At 60.3% G+C, this 17,500-nt stretch overlaps 1 non-coding gene across 1 annotated transcript; it reads left to right on the top strand.

Annotated features, from left to right (window-relative positions):
* The first annotated feature begins 11,479 nt into the window (after nt 1-11,479).
* LOC131866552 (5S ribosomal RNA) lies at nt 11,480-11,598 on the top strand. The gene has a single exon (XR_009365153.1). It is a non-coding gene; the product is annotated as a 5S ribosomal RNA (ribosomal RNA).
* Nucleotides 11,599-17,500: the final 5,902 nt, after the last annotated feature.

Here is a 17,500-nt window from a genome sequence, read left to right as displayed (position 1 = left end):
AAGAGGCTTCAGGGCCGCCTCGGAATGGTCCAAGCATCGGACGCGCTTGGGGCGACTACCAGTGACAACCCCTCATCCCGCGATGCGTCCGATACGAAGATGGTTCCAAGGCGGCCGAGGAGCCTCACCGCATAGCAATCGGGGTGCGAGGTGGGGGATGCGGCGAGATGGCCCCAACGGCTAGACGGAAGAGGCCACAGGGCCGCGTCGGAATAGTCCAAGCATCGGACGCGCTTGGGGCGACTACCAGTGACAACCCCTTATCCCGCGATGCGTCCGATACGAAGATAGTTCCAAGGCGGCCGAGGAGCCTCACCGCATAGCAATCCGGGTGCGAGGTGGGGGATGCGGCGAGATGGCCCCAACGGCTAGACGGAAGAGGCTGCAGGGCCGCCTCGGAATAGTCCAAGCATCGGACGCGCTTGGGGCGACTACCAGTGACAACCCCTTATCCCGCGATGCTTCCGATACGAAGACAGTTCCAAGGCGGCCGAGGAGCCTCACCGCATAGCAATGGGGGTGCGAGGTGAGGGATGCGGCGAGATGGCCCCAACGGCTAGACGGAAGAGGCCACAGGGCCGCCTCGGAATAGTCCAAGCATCGGACGCGCTTGGGGCGACTACCAGTGACAACCCCTTATCCCGCGATGCATCCGATACGAAGATAGTTCCCAGGCGGCCGAGGAGCCTCACCGCATAGCAATCGGGGTGCGAGGCGAGGGATGCGGCGAGATGGCCCCAAAGGGTAGACGGAAGAGGCTGCGGGGCCGCCTCGGAATAGTCCAAGCATCGAACGCGCTTGGGGCGACTACCACTGCCAACCCCTTATCCCGCGATGCGTCCGATACACAGATAGTTCCGAGGCGGCCGAGGAGCTGGGGGATGCGGCGAGATGGCCCCAACGGCTAGACGGAAGAGGCTGCAGGGCCGCCTCGGAATAGTCCAAGCATCGGACGCGCTTGGGGCGACTACCAGTGACAACCCCTTATCCCGCGATGCGTCCGATACACAGATAGTTCCGAGGCGGCCAAGGAGCCTCACCGCATAGCAATCGTGGTGCGAGGTGGGGGATGCAGCGAGATGGCCCCAACGGCTAGACGGAAGAGGCTGCAGGGCCGCCTCGGAATGGTCCAAGCATCGGACGCGCTTGGGGCGACTACCACTGCCAACCCCTTATCCCGCGATGCGTCCGATACACAGATAGTTCCAAGGCGGCCGAGGAGCCTCACCGAATAGCAATCGGGGTGCGAGGCGAGGGATGCGGCGAGAAAGCCCCAACGGCTAGAGGGAAGAGGCTTCAGGTCCGCCTCGGAATGGTCCAAGCATCGGACGCGCTTGGGGCGACTACCAGTGACAACCCCTTATCCCGCGACGCGTCCGATACACAGATAGTTCCAAGGCGGCCGAGGAGCCTCACCGCATAGCAATCGGGGTGCGAGGCGAGGGATGCGGTGAGAAGGACCCAACGGCTAGACGGAAGAGGCTTCAGGGCCGCCTCGGAATGGTCCAAGCATCGGACGCGCTTGGGGCGACTACCAGTGACAACCCCTTATCCCGCGACGCGTCCGATACACAGATAGTTCCAAGGCGGCCGAGGAGCCTCACCGCATAGCAATCGGGGTGCGAGGCGAGGGATGCGGCGAGAAGGACCCAACGGCTAGACGGAAGAGGCTTCAGGTCCGCCTCGGAATGGTCCAAGCATCGGACGCGCTTGGGGCGACTACCAGTGACAACCCCTTATCCCGCGACGCGTCCGATACACAGATAGTTCCAAGGCGGCCGAGGAGCCTCACCGCATAGCAATCGGGGTGCGAGGCGAGGGATGCGGCGAGAAGGACCCAACGGCTAGACGGAAGAGGCTTCAGGGCCGCCTCGGAATGGTCCAAGCATCGGACGCGCTTGGGGCGACTACCAGTGACAACCCCTTATCCCGCGATGCGTCCGATACACAGATAGTTCCAAGGCGGCCGAGGAGCCTCACCGCATAGCAATCGGGGTGCGAGGCGAGGGATGCGGCGAGAAGGACCCAACGGCTAGACGGAAGAGGCTTCAGGGCCGCCTCGGAATGGTCCAAGCATCGGACGCGCTTGGGGCGACTACCAGTGACAACCCCTTATCCCGCGACGCGTCCGATACACAGATAGTTCCAAGGCGGCCGAGGAGCCTCACCGCATAGCAATCGGGGTGCGAGGCGAGGGATGCGGCAAGAAGGACCCAACGGCTAGACGGAAGAGGCTTCAGGGCCGCCTCGGAATGGTCCAAGCATCGGACGCGCTTGGGGCGACTACCAGTGACAACCCCTTATCCCGCGACGCGTCCGATACACAGATAGTTCCAAGGCGGCCGAGGAGCCTCACCGCATAGCAATCGGGGTGCGAGGCGAGGGATGCGGCGAGAAGGACCCAACGGCTAGACGGAAGAGGCTTCAGGTCCGCCTCGGAATGGTCCAAGCATCGGACGCGCTTGGGGCGACTACCAGTGACAACCCCTTATCCCGCGACGCGTCCGATACACAGATAGTTCCAAGGCGGCCGAGGAGCCTCACCGCATAGCAATCGGGGTGCGAGGCGAGGGATGCGGCGAGAAGGACCCAACGGCTAGACGGAAGAGGCTTCAGGGCCGCCTCGGAATGGTCCAAGCATCGGACGCGCTTGGGGCGACTACCAGTGACAACCCCTTATCCCGCGACGCGTCCGATACACAGATAGTTCCAAGGCGGCCGAGGAGCCTCACCGCATAGCAATCGGGGTGCGAGGCGAGGGATGCGGCGAGAAGGACCCAACGGCTAGACGGAAGAGGCTTCAGGGCCGCCTCGGAATGGTCCAAGCATCGGACGCGCTTGGGGCGACTACCAGTGACAACCCCTTATCCCGCGATGCGTCCGATACACAGATAGTTCCAAGGCGGCCGAGGAGCCTCACCGCATAGCAATCGGGGTGCGAGGCGAGGGATGCGGCGAGAAGGACCCAACGGCTAGACGGAAGAGGCTTCAGGGCCGCCTCGGAATGGTCCAAGCATCGGACGCGCTTGGGGCGACTACCAGTGACAACCCCTTATCCCGCGACGCGTCCGATACACAGATAGTTCCAAGGCGGCCGAGGAGCCTCACCGCATAGCAATCGGGGTGCGAGGCGAGGGATGCGGCGAGAAGGACCCAACGGCTAGACGGAAGAGGCTTCAGGGCCGCCTCGGAATGGTCCAAGCATCGGACGCGCTTGGGGCGACTACCAGTGACAACCCCTTATCCCGCGACGCGTCCGATACACAGATAGTTCCAAGGCGGCCGAGGAGCCTCACCGCATAGCAATCGGGGTGCGAGGCGAGGGATGCGGCGAGAAGGACCCAACGGCTAGACGGAAGAGGCTTCAGGGCCGCCTCGGAATGGTCCAAGCATCGGATGCGCTTGGGGCGACTACCAGTGACAACCCCTTATCCCGCGACGCGTCCGATACACAGATAGTTCCAAGGCGGCCGAGGAGCCTCACCGCATAGCAATCGGGGTGCGAGGCGAGGGATGCGGCGAGAAGGACCCAACGGCTAGACGGAAGAGGCTTCAGGGCCGCCTGGGAATGGTCCATGCATCGCACGCGCTTGGGGCGACTACCAGTGACAACCCCTTATCCCGCGACGCGTCCGATACACAGATAGTTCCAAGGCGGCCGAGGAGCCTCACCGCATAGCAATCGGGGTGCGAGGCGAGGGATGCGGCGAGAAGGACCCAACGGCTAGACGGAAGAGGCTTCAGGGCCGCCTCGGAATGGTCCAAGCATCGGACGCGCTTGGGGCGACTACCAGTGACAACCCCTTATCCCGCGACGCGTCCGATACACAGATAGTTCCAAGGCGGCCGAGGAGCCTCACCGCATAGCAATCGGGGTGCGAGTCGAGGGATGCGGCGAGAAGGACCCAACGGCTAGACGGAAGAGGCTTCAGGGCCGCCTCGGAATGGTCCAAGCATCGGACGCGCTTGGGGCGACTACCAGTGACAACCCCTTATCCCGCGATGCGTCTGATACACAGATAGTTCCAAGGCGGCCGAGGAGCCTCACCGCATAGCAATCGGGGTGCGAGGCAAGGGATGCGGCGAGAAGGACCCAACGGCTAGACGGAAGAGGCTTCAGGGCCGCCTCGGAATGGTCCAAGCATCGGACGCGCTTGGGGCGACTACCGTTGCCAACCCCTTATCCCGCGATGCGTCTGATACACAGATAGTTCCGAGGCGGCCGAGGAGCCTCACCGCATAGCAATCGGGTTGCGAGGCAGATTATTGGGAAGGGAACCCCCTGGGATGCGGCTCAAGCAGTGCCCAAAGGGACTGGAATGCGGAATCACATCGAGAGACCCAAATGCTATACGAGGGCTCAAATCGAATTATCGATTTGGCCACGACATGGACGCATCGGAACGACTACCTTTGCCGAACCACTCGCAATTGCATCCATACCGAAACCAATAGACATTTCCGTTAGAGCCCTCGCATAGCATTCGGGAATCTCGCATGCCCCTCTAAATCGACCAATGCTGGCGCTCAACGAAAATCCGAGCGCTACCACCGTTCGAGCGCCAGCATTGGTCGAGTTAGAGGGGCACGGGGGAGAATGCTCCAGTCAACACCTCCCCTATATAAGTTATTTGTCCGATTCTCGCACAACCGTAGTCTGCCTCGTCGAATCAAACAACGGTCCCAGATTCCGACTTCCGTTCCGTAGAGACCCAAAAGCTAGATGGAGGCTCGCAAGAAAGAGAGTCGGCGCATAGCAATCGGGTTTCTCGAACGTTTAGGGACCGAGCTCACTTGCGGATAGGGCAAAATCCGCCAAGCAACCCAAAAGCTAGACGGGGGCTCGAATCGAATCGCCTAGGCGGCCACAACAACGACGTGTTGGATCGACTACCAGTGCCAAACCATTCAGCAAGACTAGTCTGTGTCGAGGCCGGATAGAGATTCTCAGAGAGCGCCCGTATAGCATTTAGGAGACCTGCCGCGTCCCTCACACTCGACAAATGGTGGTGCACGTTTATAAATCCGAGCGATCCCAACCCTTTCAAGCACCAACATCGGTCGAGATAGAGGGGCACGGAGGGGGCTGCGTGAGACAACACAGTCCCCTATATAAGTTATTTGTCCGATTCTCACACATCCGAAGAATGGTCATCAAATCGGACAACAGCCCAAACTTCCGACTTCCGTCCCAGAAAGCCCAAGAGCTATCTAAAACGTTCATGGCCGGAACTCGATCGCGGCTATACCAGTCCGCCAAGCAACCCAAAAGCTAGACTGGAGCTCTAGTCGAATCACCTCTGTGGCCATTGCAAGGACGTGTTGGAGCGACTACCATTGCCGAACCATTCCGCAGGTCGAGTCCATACCAAGGCCGCATAGAGATTCACGATGAGCTCCTGCATAGCAATCAGGAGACTTGCCGTGTCCATCACAATCGATAAATCCTGGTGCAAGATTTTTGCATCCGAGCGCTCCAACCAGTCGAGCACCAGCATCAATCGACATAAACGGGCACGGGGGGAGGATGCTCGAGAACACTACCTCCCCTATATAAGTTATTTGTCCGATTCTCAAGCAGCCGAAGTCTGGTCATCGAATCGGGTCAAAGACCACAACTTCCGACTTTACCCACAATGCAAGTCATCGAATCGAACATCGGCCCCCGAGTCGGACTCCATGCGTATGTCAGGTCATCGGACCCAAATTCCGCCTTCCTGCGCATGGCGGGCCATCAATATCAACTCGGTCATCGGACCCAAACTCCGCCTTTCTGCGCATGGCACGCCTTCAAATCGGTCATCGGACCCAAATTCCGCCTTCCTGTGCATGGCGGGCCATCAACATCAACTCGGTCATCGGACCCAAATTCCGCCTTTCTGCGCATGGCACGCCATCAACTCGGTCATCGGACCCAAATTCCGCCTTCCTGCGCATGGCAGGTCATCGGACACAAATTCAGACCTCGCCAATATGCCTACGTATCGAATCGGTCATCGGACCCAACTTCCGACTTCATCCATACTGTAGGGTCTTTGAGGTTGGCGCGGTGCGCTCAACCCGGGGAGTCGACCCATCGAAGCATACACCTCCCCTATATAAGCTATTTGTCCGATTCCCACACCTGTGTAGTTTGCACCTCTGACCAGGACATCGACCCCAACTTCCGAACTCGACTGCAACGACGGCACCAGCGCCTTGGTGCGCACCTTGCGACGCACAGTCCCAACATTCGCCTTCCTGCACATGGCAGGTCATCGGACCCAAATTCCGACCTCGCGAGTATGCCTACATATCGAATCGGTCATCGGACACAACTTCCGACTTCATCCATACCGTAGGGTCTTTGAGGTTGGCGCGGTGCGCTCAACCCGGGGAGTCGACCCAACGAAGCATACACCTCCCCTATATAAGCTATTTGTCCGATTCCCACACCTGTGTAGTTTGCACCTCCGATCAGGACATCGACCCCAACTTCCGAACTCGCCTGCAACGACCGAACCAGCGCCTTGGTGCGCACCTTGCAACGCACAGTGCCAACATTCGCCTTCCTGCACATGGCAGGTCATCGGACCCAAATTCCGACCTCGCGAGTATGCCTACATATCGAATCGGTCATCGGACCCAACTTCCGACTTCATCCATACCGTAGGGTCTTTGAGGTTGGCGCGGTGCGCTCAACCCGGGGAGTCGACCCAACGAAGCATACACCTCCCCTATATAAGCTATTTGTCCGATTCCCACACCTGTGTAGCTTGCACCTCCGATCAGGACATCGACCCCAACTTCCGAACTCGACTAAAAAGACCGCACCAGCACCTTGGTGTGCACCTTGCAACGCACAGTGCCAACATTCGCCTTCCTGCACATGGCAGGTCATCGGACCCAAATTCCGACCTCATGAGCATACCTACTAATCGAATCGGTCATCGGACCCAACTTCCGACTTCATCCATACCGTAGGGTCTTTGAGGTTGGCGCGGTGCGCTCAACCTGGGGAGTCGACCCATCGAAGCATACACCTCCCCTATATAAGCTATTTGTCCGATTCCGACACCTGTGTAGTTTGCACCTCCGCTCAGGACATCGACCCCAACTTCCGAACTCGCCTGCAACGACCGAACCAGCGCCTTGGTGCGCACCAAAAGTGCGCACTTTTGGAGGGCACTTTTGTGCGCTCCAAAGGTGCGCACTTTTGGAGGGCACTTTTGTGCGCTCCAAAGGTGCGCACTTTTGGAGGGCACTTTTTGGAGGGCACTTTTGTGCGCTCCAAAGGTGCGCACTTTTGGAGGGCACTTTTTGGAGGGCACTTTTCTGCGCTCCAAAGGTGCGCACTTTTGGAGGGCACTTTTTGGAGGGCACTTTTCTGCGCTCCAAAGGTGCGCACTTTTGGAGGGCACTTTTTGGAGGGCACTTTTCTGCGCTCCAAAGGTGCGCACTTTTGGAGGGCACTTTTTGGAGGGCACTTTTCTGCGCTCCAAAGGTGCGCACTTTTGGAGGGCACTTTTGTGCACTCCAAAGGTGCACACTTTTGGAGGGCACTTTTTGGAGGGCACTTTTCTGCACTCCAAAGGTGCGCACTTTTGGAGGGCACTTTTTGGAGGGCACTTTTGTGCGCTCCAAAGGTGCGCACTTTTGGAGGGCACTTTTTGGAGGGCACTTTTGTGCGCTCCAAAGGTGCGCACTTTTGGAGGGCACTTTTGTGCACTCCAAAGGTGCGCACTTTTGGAGGGCACTTTTCCTGCGCTCCAAAGGTGCACACCTAGGTGAGCACCTTCGACCACACCTTGTAGCACACCAAACTCTGACTTTCGACTTCATCCGCAATGCAGGGTCTTTGAGGTTGGCGCAATGCGCACAACCAGGGGAGTCGACCCATCAAACCCAACACCTCCCCTATATAAGCTATTTGTCTGATTCTCATACATGCGTAGCCTGCAGGAGCAATTAGGACATCGACCCCAACTTTCGGCTTCTAAACGAAAACAAGGTCTTTGAGGTTGGTGTAATGCGAACAACTAGGGGAGTCAACCCATCAAACCCAACACCTCCCCTATATAAGCTATTTGTCTGATTCTCATACATGTGTAGTCTACAGGAGCAATTAGGACATCGACCCCAACTTTTGACTTCTTAACGAAAACAAGGTCTTTGAGGTTGACGTAATGCGCACAACCAGGGGAGTCGACCCATCAAACCCAACACCTCCCCTATATAAGCTATTTGTCCGATTCTCATACATGTGTAGCCTACAGGAGCCATTAGGACATTGACCCCAACTTTTGACTTCTTAACGAAAACAAGGTCTTTGAGGTTGGCGTAATGCGCACAACCAAGGGAGTTGACCCATCAAACCCAACACCTCCCCTATATAAGCTATTTGTCTGATTCTCATACATGTGTAGCCTGCAACAACGATTAGGACATCCACCCCAACTTCTGAATTCGTCTGCGTTGACCGCACCAAAGGTGCACGCCTTGGTGCTCACCAAAATCCGACTTCCGACTTCTTCTGCTATGCGGGGTCTTTGAGGTTGGCGCAGTGCGCACAACCAGGGGAGTCAACCCACCGAATGCAACACCTCCCCTATATAAGCTATTTGTCTGATTCTCATACATGCGTAGACTGCAGCAATGATTAGGACATCCACCCCAACTTTTGACTTCTTAAACAAGACAGGGTCTTTGAAGTTGGTGCAGTGCACACAACCAGGGGAGTCGACCCATCAAACGCAACACCTCCCCTATATAAAGCTATTTGTCCGATTCTCATACGTGTAGTCTGCAGCAGCGATTAGGACATCGACCCCAACTTCCGAATTCGTTTGCATTGACCGCACCAAAGGTGCACGCCTTGGTGTGCACCTTGGAGTGCACTTTGGTGCTCACCTCGGTGCACACTTTGGTGTGCACCTCGGTGTGCACCAAAGGTGCGCACCTTGGAGCGCACCAAAGGTGTACACTTTGGAGCGCACCACATAGGGTCTTTGAGAGGTTGGCGCAGTGCGCACACCAAGGTGGGTGTTGAGGTGCGTGCCGAGGTGGGTGGGTGCTAGGGTGCGCTCCATGGTGGGTGCCAGGGTGGGTGCGTGCTAGGGTGGATTCCAAAGAGGGTCATAGGGTGGGTGCCAAGGTGGGTTGGTGATATAGTGGGTTCAAAGGTGGGTACTAGGGTGGGTTCCAAGGTGGGTCACAAGTTGGGTGCCAGGATGCGTGGGTGTTAGGTTGGGTGCCAAGGTGGGCTCCTGCGTGGGTGGGTGCTAGGGTGGGTTTCAAGGTGGACGCGAGGGCGGGTGCCAAGGTGGGTAACAAGTTGGGTGTTAGGATGGGTGAGTGCTAGAGTGGGTGCCAAGGTGGGTGGGTGCTAAGGTGGATGCCAAGGTGGTTCACAGGGTGGGTGGGTTCTAGGGTGAGTTCCAAGGTGGGTCACAGGTTTAGTGCTAGGGTGCGTGTCAAGGCGGGTGTCGAGGTGCCTGGGTGCTAGGGTGTGGATGCCAATGTGGGTCATAGGGTGGGTACTAGGGTGGGCTGCAATGTGGGTGCCAAGGTGGGTAACATGCTCGGTTGGTTCTAAATTGGGTGTCAGGGTGGGTGTGCACCCACCTTGCCCGAGGTGGGTGCCAAGGTGCCAGTGTGGGTGGGTGCTAAGGTGGATGCCAAGGTGGGTGAGAAGGTGGGTGATAGGTTGAGTGGTAGGATGGGTGGGTGCCAAGATGGGTCACAGGGTGGGTGCAAGGGTGGGTAGGTGCTAGGGTTGGTGTCAGGGTGGGTGGGTGCTAGGTTGGGTTCCAAGGTGGGTGCGAGGGTGAGTGTCAAGGTGGGTCACAGGTTAGGTGCTAGGATGGGTGAGTGCTAGGGTGCAAAGGTGCCAGGGTGGGTGCTAGGATGGGTCGATGCTAGGGTGAGTGGCAAGGTGGGTCCACAAGTGTCAAGGTGGGTGCCGAGGTGGGTGCCAACTTGGGTTCCAAGGTGGGTGCCAAGTGGGCGACTGCTATGGTGGATGCCAAGGTGGGTCACGGGGTGGGTGCCAAGTTGCTAGGTTGTGTTCCAAGGTGGGTGCCAACGTGGCTGCTAGGGTGCGTGGGTTAAAGGGTGTGTCACAACGTGGGTGCCAGGATGGGTGCGCACCCACACTGGCCAAGACGGGTGCAAGGTTGGGTTCCAAGCCCGGTCACAGGCTGGGTGCTAGGATGGGTGGGTGCCAAGGTGGGCACCAGGGTGGGTGCACCCACCCTGGCCAAGGTGGGTCACGGGGTGGGTCCTAGGGTGGGTAACAGGGTGGGTACTAAGGTGCGTGCCAAGGTGGGTCATGGGGTGGGTGCCAAGGTGGGCACCAGGGTGGGTGTGCACCAACCCTAGCCAGGGTAGGTCACGGGGTGGTTGTCGGGGTGGGCGGTCAAGGAGCCAAGGTGGGTGGCAAGTAGCCAAGTTGCGTGCCAAGGTGGGTGTCGGGGTGGGTGCCAAGGATCCAAGGTGGGTGCCAAGGAACCAAGGTGGGTGTCTGGGTGGGTGCCGAGGTGGGAGCCAGGGTGGGTCCAAGGTGAGTGCAAAGGTGGGTGCCAGGGTCAAGGTGAGTGCCAATGTGGGTTCCAAGGTGCCAGGGGTCAGGGTGAGTGCCAATGTGGGTTCAAAGGTGCTAAGTTGGGTGCGAGGTTGGGTGCGAGGGTGGGTGGGTGCCAAGGTGTGCTAGGTGGAAGCCCGGGTGGGTCTGGCATCCCATGGGTGTCGAGTTGGGTGCCTGATGGGTGCTTCTTGTCAAGTTTTAGTCGTCGGGACTCATTTCGAGCCTTAGAGGTCGTTTCTTGTCCGGTTGCCCTGTCTTCGACCTGGGAACCCAATTTTGGTCCTCGGGTCCCAATTTTTTTTTGTCTCGCATCCCACTTTTGGCCTGTGGCCTTTTCGGGGTCGATTCTCGTTTTGGGCATCAGAGCATGTTTCTTCTCCTAAAACCCAATATTTGTTTATTAAGTCTCGGAACACATTTTTGTTCTCGTGGACCCATCATGGGTCTTGGAACGCATTTGTGGTCCTTGGGTCCCATTTTGCATCCCGAAACTTGTGTTTTGGTGCTTGATCCCTATTTTGGGTGCCCACCTTGCACCAAGTGCGCACCCGGGGCAAACCGAGCGCCTTGGTGCACCGGGGCAAGATCGAGCGTGCACCCGAGGCGCCCCGAACAAGCACCAAGGTGCACTCGGCCCACATGTGAGCGCAGGTCGTTGCGCCCGAGGTGGTGTGTGGGCACCGCGTTGCAGACGGGACACTGCACGCACACGACGCCCCGTCCAGGTGCACGCACGTAGGCCGGGCCGGGTGCACACCCGACGCCCTAGCAAGGTGCGCGCACCCGGGCAGGGCTCACACTTGGCGAACGGGGCGCACTTCGCGAGGGAGGGTGTGCACCTCGACGGGGGTGGGTGGCCGGGGTGGATTCCGTGGGTCGCGGTTTGCTAAGTACACACTGCGACAAGCTCATAACGGGTGCGATCATACCAGCGTTAGTGCACCGGATCCCATCAGAACTCCGCAGTTAAGCGCGCTTGGGCCGGAGTAGTACTGGGATGGGTGACCTCCCGGGAAGTCCCGGTGTTGCACCCTTTCTTAGTTTTTCGCCGGGCGTCGCAATGCTATTTGAATAAACCTTTTGCCCGTTTGCGTTCTCGTCGGGGCCGGGCCGGGCCGGGGTGCGCTGCCCGCACTACCGCGCGCGCGGGGGGCGACACCGAGCGCGCACCCGAGGTGCCCCGAGCACACAGGCCACGGTGCAACCCGGGCGTTGTGCGCGCACCCCGGTGCGCCCGAGGTGCTGCGCGCGCACCCAGGTGAAATCGGTGTGCACCTCGGCCAGTGCGCGCTCGGTCGAGTCGCGCACGTTGGCCAAGGTGCACGGTGATGTTTCTTACTCTAAGGTTCCGCACCAGACGCCCGGGACAGGTGAGCGAAGCTGGGCGGGGCCGGGTGCGCGGCCGGGGCAGGTGCACGCAGCTGGAGAGAGCTTTGGAGCACACCAGAGGTGCGCACCTTGGAGCACACTTCGGAGCGCACCAATGATGCGCTCCATTCAAAAGTTTCCTGAAAAGGCAAAAAAAGTTGAGATTATAGAATTTCCCACTTGAGAGATTGTAAAAAAAAAAAATTTAAAATGAAGGAAACGCGGGTGCCAAGGTGTGCGCGCCCGGGTGCGCAGCCCAGCCAAGGTGTGCGCACCAAGGCGCCCACCCTGGCGAAGGTGCACGCAAGGTGCGCACCCGAGGCAAACCGGACAATTAACCCAACTTTCGACTTCGCGCGCACCTGCGCACCTTGGAGCGCACTTCGGAGCGCTCCTTGGTGCGCACCAATCTTGGGCACCTCGGAGTGCACCATGGCGCCCACCAAGGTGCGCACCCGGGGCAAACCGAGCTCCGACTTCGTGCGCACCTTGGAGCGCACGAAAGGTGCGCACCATGGCGCCCACCAAGGTGCGCAGCCCAGCCAAGGCGTGCGCATCAAGGTGCGCACCCTGGCGAAGGTGCGCACCCAGGGCAAACCGAGCTCCGACTTCGTGCGCACCTTGGAGCGCACAAAGGGTGCGCAACCCAGCCAAGGTGTGCGCACCCCGGGCAAACCGAGCTCCGAATCGTGCGCACCTTGGAGCACACTTCGGAGCCCTCCTTGGTGCGCACCGATGTTGCGCACCTCGGAGCGCACCCGGGGAAAACAATGCAATTAACCCGACTTTCGACTTCGTGGGCACCTCGGAGCGCTCTCGGGTTCGCACCTCGGAGCACACCGAGGTGCGCACCTTTGATGCGCTGCCTTCACCAATTTCCAGAAAAGGCAAGAAAACATTGAGAAGGTGTGCGCACCGAGGTGCCCACCCTGGCGAAGGTGCACGCGAGGTGCGCACCCGGGGCAAACCGGGCTCCGACTTCGTGCACGCCATGCTGCGCACCTTGGAGGGCCATGGTGCGCACCTTGGAGCACACTTCGGAGCGCTCAATGGTGCCCAACCCAGCCAAGGTGCCCACCGCGGCGAAGGTGCACGCGAGGTGCGCACCCGGGGCAAACCGGGCTCCGACTTCGTGCACGCCGCACCTTGGAGCACACTTCGGAGCGCTCCTTGGTGCGCACCAGGGCGCGCAACCCAGCCGAGGTGCCCACCCCGGCGAAGGTGCACGCGGGGTGCGCACCCGGGGCAAACCGGGCTCCGACTTCGTGCACGCCATGGTGCCCACCGCGGCGAAGGTGCACGCGAGGTGCGCACCCGGGGCAAACCGGGCTCCGACTTCGTGCACGCCGCACCTTGGAGCACACTTTGGAGCGCTCCTTGGTGCGCACCAGGGCGCGCAACCCAGCCGAGGTGCCCACCCCGGCGAAGGTGCACGCGAGGTGCGCACCCGGGGCAAACCGGGCTCCGACTTCGTGCACGCCATGGTGCCCACCGCGGCGAAGGTGCACGCGAGGTGCGCACCCGGGGCAAACCGGGCTCCGACTTCGTGCACGCCGCACCTTGGAGCACACTTCGGAGCGCTCCTTGGTGCGCACCATGGTGCCCACCAGGGCGCGCAACCCCGCCGAAGGTGCACGCGAGGTGCGCACCCGGGGCAAACCGGGCTCCGACTTCGTGCACGCCGCACCTTGGAGCACACTTCGGAGCGCTCCTTGGTGCGCACCAGGGCGCGCAACCCCGCCGAAGGTGCACGCGAGGTGCGCACCCGGGGCAAACCGGGCTCCGACTTCGTGCACGCCATGGTGCGCACCAGGGTGCCCACCGCGGCGAAGGTGCGCACCCGGGGCAAACCGGGCTCCGACTTCGTGCACGCCGCACCTTGGAGCACACTTCGGAGCGCTCCTTGGTGCGCACCAGGGCGCGCAACCCAGCCGAGGTGCCCACCCCGGCGAAGGTGCACGCGAGGTGCGCACCCGGGGCAAACCGGGCTCCGACTTCGTGCACGCCATGGTGCCCACCGCGGCGAAGGTGCGCACCCGGGGCAAACCGGGCTAGGACTTCGTGCACGCCGCACCTTGGAGCACACTTTGGAGCGCTCCTTGGTGCGCACCATGGTGCCCACCAGGCCGCGCAACCCAGCCAAGGTGTGCGCACCAAGGTGCACGCGAGGTGCGCACCCGGGGCAAACCGGGGTCCGGCTTCGTGCACGCCGCACCTTGGAGCACACATCGGGGCGCTCCCGGGTTCGCACCGGCGTTGCGCACCGTGGTGGGCACCTCGGAGCGCACCGTGGTGGGCACCTCGGAGCACACCAAGGTGGGCAGCGAGGTGCGCACCTTTGATGCGATGCCTTCACTAATTTCCATAAAAGGCAAAAAAAAACGAGATTTTAAAATTTCCGTTTTGAAAGATAGTGAGAAAAAGGGAATGCTGGTGCCATCTTGAGCCCGCCCTGGTGCGCAGCCCAGCCAAGGTGTGCGCACCAAGGTGCCCACCCTGGCGAAGGTGCGCGCCCGGGCAATTAACCCAACTTCCAACTTCGCGCGCGCCAGGGTGGGAGCGCACCCAACAACCGGGCCTGGGAAGAGCCAATGCGAGAAACCCCACCAAACGCTCTGACAAAAAAAGAGGGGGCGCTCCAGTAACCCCGCTTCGGAGCGCACCCTGGGCAAACCCAGCCAGGGTGCCCACCCCGGCCAAGGTGCAGGCGAGGTGCGCACCCGGGGCAAACCGGGCTCCGACAACGTGCACGCCGCACCTTGGAGCACACTTCGTAGCGCTCCCGGGTGCGCACCTCAGAGCACACCAAGGTGGGCAGCGAGGTGCGCACCTTTGATGCGCTGCCTTCACTAATTTCCAGAAAAGGCAAAAAAAAGAGGAGATTTTAAAATTTCCGTTTTGAAAGATAGTGAAAAAAACGGAACGCGGGTGCCATCTTGAGCCCGCCCTGGTGCACAGCCCAGGTAAGGTGCCCACCCTGGCAAAGGTGCGCACCCGGGCAATTAACCCTACTTCCGACTTCGTGCGCGCCAGGGTGGCAACCGGGCCTGGGAAGAGCCAATGCGAGAAACCCCACCAAACGCTCCGACAAAAAAAGAGGCGGCGCTCCAATAACCCCGCTTCGGAGCGCAGCCGGGGCAAACCCAGCCAAGGTGCCCACCCCGACGAAGGTGCACGCGAGGTGCGCACCCGGGGCAAACCGGGCTCCGACAACGTGCACGCAGCACCTTGGAGCACACTTCGAAGCACTCCCGGGTGCCCACCGGCGTTGCGCACCGTGGTGGGCAGCGAGGTGCGCACCTTTGATGCGCTGCCTTCACTAATTTCCAGAAAAGGCAAAAAAAAATGAGATTTTAAAATTTCCGTTTTGAAAGATAGTGAAAAAAACGGAACGCGGGTGCCATCTTGAGCCCGCCCTGGTGCGCAGCCCAGGCAAGGCATGCGCACCAAGGTGCCCACCCGCGGTGCACGCCCGGGGCAAACCGGGCTCCGACTTCGTGCAGGCCGCACCTTGGAGCACACTTCGGAGCGCTCCTTGGTGCGCACCATGGTGCCCACCAGGGCGCACCCGGGGCAAACCGGGCTCCGACTTCGTGCACGCCGCACCTTGGAGCACACATCGGAGCGCTCCCAGGTTCGCACCAGCGTTGCGCACCTTTGATGCGCTGCCTTCACTAATTTCCAGAAAAGGCAAAAAAAAACGATATTTTAAAATTTCCGTTCTGAAAGATAGTGAAAAAAACGGAACGCGGGTGCCATCTTGAGCCCTTCCTGGTGCGCAGCCCAGGCAAGTTGTGCGCACCAAGGTGCCCACCCTGGCGGAGGTGCGCACCCGGGGCAAACCGGGCTCCGACTTCGTGCACTGCATGGTGCCCACCAAGGCGCGCAACCCAGCCAAGGTGCCCACCGCAGCGAAGGTGCACGCGAGGTGCGCACCCGAGGTGCACACCCGGGGCAAACCGAGCTCCGACTTCGTGCACGCCGCACCTTGGAGCACACTTCAGAGCGCTCCTTGGTGCGCACCAGGGCGCGCAACCCAGCCAAGGTGCTCACCCCGGCGAAGGTGCACGCGAGGTGCGCACCCGGGGCAAGCCGGGCTCGGACTTCGTGCACGCCGCACCTTGGAGCACACATCGGAGCGCTCCCGGGTTCGCACCAGCATTGCGCACCTTTGATGCGCTGCCTTCACTAATTTCCAGAAAAGGCAAAAAAAAAAAAAAAACGAGATTTTAAAATTTCCGTTTTGAAAGATAGTGAAAAAAACGGAACGCGGGTGCCATCTTGAGCCCGCCCTGGTGTGCAGCCCAGGCAAGTTGTGCGCACCAAGGCACCCACCCTGGCCAAGGTGGGTCACGGGGTGGGTCCTAGGGTGGGTAACGGGGTGGGTACTAAGGTGCGTGCCAAGGTGGGTCATGGGGTGGGTGCCAAGGTGGGCACCAGGGTGGGTGTGCACCAACCCTAGCCAGGGTAGGTCACGGGGTGGTTGTCGGGGTGGGCGTCAAGGAGCCAAGGTGGGTGGCAAGTAGCCAAGTTGCGTGCCAAGGTGGGTGTCGGGGTGGGTGCCAAGGATCCAAGGTGGGTGCCAAGGAACCAAGGTGGGTGTCTGGGTGGGTGCCGAGGTGGGAGCCAGGGTGGGTCCCAAGGTGAGTGCAAAGGTGGGTGCCAGGGTCAAGGTGAGTGCCAATGTGGGTTCCAAGGTGCCAGGGTCAGGGTGAGTGCCAATGTGGGTTCAAAGGTGCTAAGTTGGGTGCGAGGTTGGGTGCGAGGGTGGGTGGGTGCCAAGGTGTGCTAGGTGGAAGCCCGGGTGGGTCGGCATCCCATGGGTGTCGAGTTGGGTGCCTGATGGGTGCTTCTTGTCAAGTTTTAGTCGTCGGGACTCATTTCGAGCCTTAGAGGTCGTTTCTTGTCCGGTTGCCCTGTCTTCGACCTGGGAACCCAATTTTGGTCCTCGGGTCCCATTTTTTTTTGTCTCGCATCCCACTTTTGGCCTGTGGCCTTTTCGGGGTCGATTCTCGTTTTGGGCATCAGAGCATGTTTCTTCTCCTAAAACCCAATATTTGTTTATTAAGTCTCGGAACACATTTTTGTTCTCGTGGACCCATCATGGGTCTTGGAACGCATTTGTGGTCCTTGGGTCCCATTTTGCATCCCGAAACTTGTGTTTTGGTGCTTGATCCCTATTTTGGGTGCCCACCTTGCACCAAGTGCGCACCCGGGGCAAACCGAGCGCCTTGGTGCACCGGGGCAAGATCGAGCGTGCACCCGAGGCGCCCCGAACATGCACCAAGGTGCACTCGGCCCACATGTGAGCGCAGGTCGTTGCGCCCGAGGTGGTGTGTGGGCACCGCGTTGCAGACGGGACACTGCACGCACACGACGCCCCGTCCAGGTGCACGCACGTAGGCCGGGCCGGGTGCACACCCGACGCCCTAGCAAGGTGCGCGCACCCGGGCAGGGCTCACACTTGGCGAACGGGGCGCACTTCGCGAGGGAGGGTGTGCACCTCGACGGGGGTGGGTGGCCGGGGTGGATTCGCACGTGGGTCGCGGTTTGCTAAGTACACACTGC

This window comes from Cryptomeria japonica, unplaced genomic scaffold (genome assembly GCF_030272615.1).
Source record: "Cryptomeria japonica unplaced genomic scaffold, Sugi_1.0 HiC_scaffold_150, whole genome shotgun sequence".
NCBI lineage: Eukaryota > Viridiplantae > Streptophyta > Pinopsida > Cupressales > Cupressaceae > Cryptomeria > Cryptomeria japonica.
This window is presented reverse-complemented; position numbering and strand designations above follow the sequence as displayed.